The sequence below is a fragment of the Leopardus geoffroyi genome, chromosome A1 (assembly GCF_018350155.1).
Source record: "Leopardus geoffroyi isolate Oge1 chromosome A1, O.geoffroyi_Oge1_pat1.0, whole genome shotgun sequence".
Taxonomy (NCBI): Eukaryota; Metazoa; Chordata; class Mammalia; order Carnivora; family Felidae; genus Leopardus; species Leopardus geoffroyi.
Window position 1 is genome coordinate 149,538,794 of NC_059326.1, and position 6,268 is coordinate 149,545,061.

The 6,268-nt window shown below is 39.3% G+C and overlaps 1 pseudogene; it reads right to left on the bottom strand.

The window, feature by feature from the left end:
* Positions 1–4,045: 4,045 nt before the first annotated feature.
* LOC123603095 lies at positions 4,046–4,382 on the bottom strand (annotated as a pseudogene).
* Positions 4,383–6,268: the final 1,886 nt, after the last annotated feature.

Sequence of the window (6,268 nt, forward strand, 5' to 3'; positions counted from 1 at the left end):
TAAAACTATAATAATATTTATTACAAATGGCAACATAAAACAAATTCCGTGTTCTTAGGAAAACAAGTGGCTCTTGGTGACATCTGTCCTGTTTATTCAACAGCCAGCATTTGTCACTTTATAGCTATAGCTTCCAGCATTGTCAGAGTTATTAATAACAAGTCAGAGAAGAAAGCAAAGCTATTTGGAAGCGGGAACATGAAGTCAGAGTTCCTCATGTGGCACTTTTTCTTAGAGAAGAAAGCTTTCACCTGTATTTAATAAGTCGGTGGGAGGTGAGAGAGTTAACATGAAACAAATTATATATTTTCATTTCATATTTGTTTTCCAGTGGTTTGAGACTTGTGGGACTTCAGACTTTATAGCAGTAACTCGGCTCAATATTATAGCATGTATCACCTTGAAAAAGCAATTGCAAATGCTTGTTTGTATTCTCTTTGTGCACTGAGTGGGCTGGAATCATTCTCTTCAAACATCATTTACAACTCGATGTAATGAGCATGTGTAGTCAGCAAAGGTTTTAAAAGTTAATGAGAAACACAAAACTTTGGGGGTTATTTCTCAATGCATTCAGTGTCTACAGCTAGGTCTGTGTTTTAAAAAGAACTCTGATGGCCTTGCCATAGATTTCATTTCCAGGACAATGGACTGGAAGCAGACATCCACCTTGCCTTGAACCTAATTAAGAAGGAGAAAGCAAAGGAGGAAGAAAAGGCAAGAATCATAAAAGGAGGAAGACAAGGAAAGCATAGCATGGTTTTGTTTGAGCATCAGCAGGATGGGGAGAATGATCTTTCCCCAGGTAGAAAAACACTGTGCAGCCAGCCCAAGCAATACCAGGAAGTCAGAGGAAAGGTCAAAAGGTGAGAAAGCACAAAGAAGCAAAGTAAAAGGTCTCTCTTCACTGGATTACTCTTTTTTTGAATTTCAAAAGAGGTGAGGGGGCGGGGAGGCCTTTCCGACAAGATTAATTGGGAGACCAGAATTGAATTTATGACACCACAGCACGTTCAAGGAGAGGTGGAGGCCTTTCTTCTGTTAATTCATTAAAGACAGGGAAGTAGCACCAACTATCAAAAAGAACAATGAATTAGAAACCTGAAACTCCTCTTGGCTCCACTGTTTATGGTCTCTATGGCCTTGGCAATTTAATGAACCACTCTGAGAATCTGTCTCCTCATATCTAAGAGGAGAGCTTTGGGCTAGAGGTCACTTCCACCTTCCCAAATTTAAATTTTAAATTCAATTTCATTAGAGGTACTGAAATTTGGAGGGTTTTTTTTTTTTCTTTTTAAATAATGGGAAAGAGCAGGGAGAAATTTGTGAATATTAAGCAGTTCTTACCTGATTGTGCTTAGAAAACTCCATAAGCTTTATAACCTCACTGCCTTTATTTTTTCCCATTTTCTTAGTCCTTAAATGTATTCATTCTAATTGAATAATGTCATTCTCTTTCACTTCAATTTCTATTCATTATTTCAGAGATTTGCGTTATTTTGGGAAAGGCCAAGAATTGGAGAATTGGGCTAAACACATACTGAAAAATCCCTGACTATACTATAAAGTCACTAACGGTATTTTATGTATGTATCATAACCAACAAATTCACCACTTTGCTATTTCAGCACATGTGTGAAACAGTGTTTACGCTACCTCTCTACAAGGGATCTGGTCTTCCAGAATCATTTCAATATATGTTCACTAATACACTATAGTCCTAAAGTCCCATGATTTACACACTTGAATAGTTTTTCCCATTTTATCCACTATATGTCAAGAAGTATAGAATATTTTTGAAGCTACCTTTTGAGTTTAATTCTGGAGTCCAGGCATATACAAAATAAAGCAGAACTTGAGTCTAAGTAATAACCATGTAAAGAAAGCTAACCATATTTTGGCAAGGTTTTTGAAAGAACAAAACCAAACCAAAGGGTGTGCATTTGGGAAGTTCTATCCTGAAACTTCACAACAAATCTCTTGGTGATTCAAAGTCCACGGAGATCCTGGGTAGCTTCAGAATTTAGTGACTTTGTTGCAGTGTCCTACTATACTTTATAGCTAGAAATCTTCTTTAAGTTCCATTTCGGCCTTGAATCCAAACCACAGGCCTCAGAAAATGCCAGTAAAAGCTTTAAGAGAAAGTTAAACATTGAATGATTGTCCACGTTTTTCATTCCACACATAGAGCAGTAGAGTTGAAGAGAGCAGTCTCCTAGATGACTGGATTTTAGAATTTTAGAGCGGAAAGGAAATGATCTAGTCCAAAGCTCTAATGAGGAGATGACGAAATACCCCAGGTGGTTTTTTTTTCAAGGCCACAAAACCAATTGGTGACATAGTTTTTACTGGAAGTCACATTTTCTAACTTTTAGTTTAATCTCCTTTTACTGTACTTTTATTTCCAATTGGATAGCCTTGCATAAGAAAAACCATAACTAATAGCAAGCAACTTTCTCTGGGGGTAAAAATCTTTTGCCCTTTTTATGTGTTGCCGTGTGGAGAGTCCATTTGGGCAACATGCCTTGCTTTTTTCTTCTTGGTCCTCATTCCCAGAGGAGGATGAGCATCTAAGGACTGGTACAACTGGGAGCAGGAATGACTGGCATTGTCTTGGCCCTTCCTCTTCCCTCTCCTTTGAGAGCCTGTGTGTGCTCAGGTGAGGCATGCCCAGTGGGGACAGCTGGGCCTCTGCAGTGAGGTCTGCTGTGTTTTATACCTGCCTGAGAGCAAGATAGGCAAGTTTCTTTCAGGCCATTTGGTTCACTGGCTTCCAACCAAGCCTTTAACACTAAGATAAATTCACCTCTAGGGGTACCTGGGTGGTTCAGTCAGTTAAGCATCTGACTCTTGATTTCAGCTTAGGTCTCAGCTCAAGCCATGATCTCACTGTTCATGAGGTTGAGCTTCTTGCTGACAGTGCAGAGGCTGCTTGGGATTCTCTCTGTGCCCCTCCCCTGCTCATGCTGGTGATCACTCTCTCTCTCTCTTTCTCTCTCTCTCAAAATGAATGAATATTTTTTAAAAAGATGATTTCACATCCATCTCTTGACCTCCTCTGTAGCTCCAATTTATTTCAAATCTGCATGGGAAGAGGGGATTTTTTTTTACTAAGTTGCCTAAAATTCCAATGACTTTAAACTGGCAGAGTCTACATTTTCTTGCAGCCTATACTCAGTAATATTTATATAAACAAGTTAAAGACACTACTGTATGTGGAGTTATTTCTAGAGAATGTATTGCAAGCGCTAGGAAAGCGATTGGGGTAATGGTTGGAACATCAGCAATATTCTGGTCTTGAGGCTGTCGAACATGATAGCACTACGAGAACAGGGCCCCGTGATCTCCCAGGAGCCAGTTAAGGGGAGACCCACTGTAATTGCCTAGCAGTCCTTAAAACTGTACATCTTCCCTGCATGTTTTCACGTAAACATCAGATGTGTGTTTGGTCTATGTCTGGAGGCTCCTTGTGTTTTCCTCCCATGCTTTGATGTTTATACCTGGTGAACATGAAATAAAGACCATACAGTTTGCCGCTGCTTCTGTTTCGCTGGCAGAGGCCACCCTGTGTGTCCGCTCAGTCTAAGTGAGAACTTTTTCTTCAGTGTGTGGCTACAACTATGTAAGCAACAGATGAGAAGGAAAACTTGATAAGACCTGGCATGTCAAATCAACTAACTTGCTCTCTACTGGAGGGCAGAATCTCTCCTGCCACTTCAGCACTCCTCCACTTTATCTGGCTTTGTTTGCTTGTTTGTTTCACTGGATACACACCTCTTACTTTTCTTCAAATTTGCAGTGTTTAATCATACAAAATAAGAAGTCAAGTTTTGTAACCTAAAAATATTTTACTTATTAAAACTATATTAATACTTTCATAAACTACTCAAAAAAGATAATGAGATGAACGTGTGCATTTGTAGAACTGTGTGTTAGTCATGCCAGATCCCTGGGGACGCAATTCCCAGAATGACCTCATTTGTCTGTGGGGACACAGAGCAATCCATGTTCAGGTGCACATATTCAATGACTTGTCCAGCATGGTCAGCCCTCTGCTTCTTGATGGTTTCCTTCTGCTATGAATGTACATGTCCAGTTGTCTCCTGCTCAGAGTAGACATTGACCTTCTCATCCACCAGCCATTGGAGGAGGACTAGGGCCACAAAGATAATTAATCCGACCTGTTCTTCTGGGAGGATTTCCTGGTGGGCCCTCTTCCATCAGCATGTCTGGAATCACAGGAGTTTCCATAGCCTCTTTTTCACATCTTGCTGAAGCAAAACCACAAATTCAGCTATTCCCCAGAAGAAATCTGTTATTAAAGACTGTCTGTACGGGACTGATTCCAGGCAGTCCCACCCTTGTCCCTTTGAGACGTAAACCATCCTACCCCTCGTTTTGTTTTCCACCCCAGGGCAACTCAGCCACCCTATGTGGTTTTGACTCCTGACCCTTTTCTCTCCTACAGAGCTAGGTGTTATCTTGGATATGCTAATTACCAGCTATGTAGACTGGTAACTTTTCTCTGAGCCTCAGTTCCTTTATCTGAAAGTGGTGAGAATAATTGTATTTGAAGGAATTGTAGGGTACCTAAAATGTCTATCATGGCACTTCGCGTTACTTACTAATATTACTTTGATATGATTGTTTTCATTAGATTCCATTGCTACTTCCTTAAATAGTCTTAGGTATTCCTCTCTTCTGCTCGTATGGTACTTCCATATCACTTGTTTGCAGCAATTTCCACAGTGTACTTTAATTGTTTGCTTACGCATTTGTGTTCTTCAGTGGCCTGTAAGTTACTTAAGAAGAATAACCACTAGGTGTTACATCTTCATATCCCCGACTCCAAACTAGACTAATGACTTGAAAGGGCAAAGAAAATAAATGACAGAATTAAAATGTAAGTGGTTATGTGAACAGGACATATAAATGTTGTAATCTCATGTCATGGGGGAAGACTTACTATCAAATGAGGGGATAAGGCAAGTTATTGTAGAGACAGGAAATGGGACGTGGTCTGAAATTTCACAGATGGGTTTTCATAAAATCTTTTTTAAAACGATAAGAGAAACATGTTGGTGTAAGAGAAAAGTATATGTGAAGTCTAGAGTAAACAAAGTGCTAGCCTGTTCAGGGCATGGGGAACAACCCAGACCTAAGATCTGATATTAGAAACATGTGGAAGATGAAAAGAGGTAAGTTAGAAACAAACCATGGTAGACTTTGGATGCCCAAACAAGACACTTGTACTTAGTTTGGTAAAAATGAGCAATCTCTACAAGATTTGAGTTGAAGAGCTGCAGTAATAGGACTATTCTGGTCATAATGTGTCAAATAGACTGGCTTAGGAAGAATGTCGAGTTAGTGATACAAATTATGAGGAGGCAAAACCCTGAACTATAGAAACTGAAACAAAAAGGGAAAAAATGGATGCAGTATACACATTGGAAGTAACAATGAAATTCTTCTCAAAAGCACTTGAAAGCAGACCTTGAAATTTTCTTACCAGTAGATTAGACAAAAGAACTACAGGCTTCTTCCTAAACTCTTCACCAAAAACCTTGGCTGTGTACACAGTGAAGAGTGAAAAATCAGACTTTGCTGAAATAGAAGCATAATGTAAATATTTTAAATTCCCCTTAGGTCTTGAGATTCTATTTCTTCCTTTTGTTCTTTCCACCAACACTTTATTCCAACATTTTGCATTCAGATTTATGGCTTTCTTCTGTCTCTAGATTCCTGAGCTCAACTGGGTTGACTGCAGTATATACCCAGAAAAGAGTTTTGCTGAGTATTTCTATTTATTCTTGCTAATGCCTTAAATATCAGGACTGAGCAGTTTAGTCTCCTAAAACATTTGCCAAACTTGCTTGAAGCCACCTTCTTTTTTGCCCATGTTCCTCAATTTCTCCCTTAAAATAGAATTAACCTAGTAAAGAAAAAAAATATTATCTGGCATTTATGTGACTTGTTTTCCCAGGAAGCTCTCAGATCTTTTCCAGCCATATCCTGCTGAGAAGAGGAAAAGAATGAACACATCTCTGCATTTGAGAAAACAGATAGCAGGAAGGAAAAAAAAATTGCCACAAGGGTTCGTGGAGAATCTGCCACAGAACCAGGAAAAAAACAAAACAAAACAAAAACAGCTTCTTGATGCATGGACAATAGCCTGTAGCTTCAGTGAAAATAGATGAGGAAGATCATTACTGGGTGGCCTTTGGGGATGAAGAAAGCTCATTGCTCTGACTAGAAAGTGATGTCCTTGAAA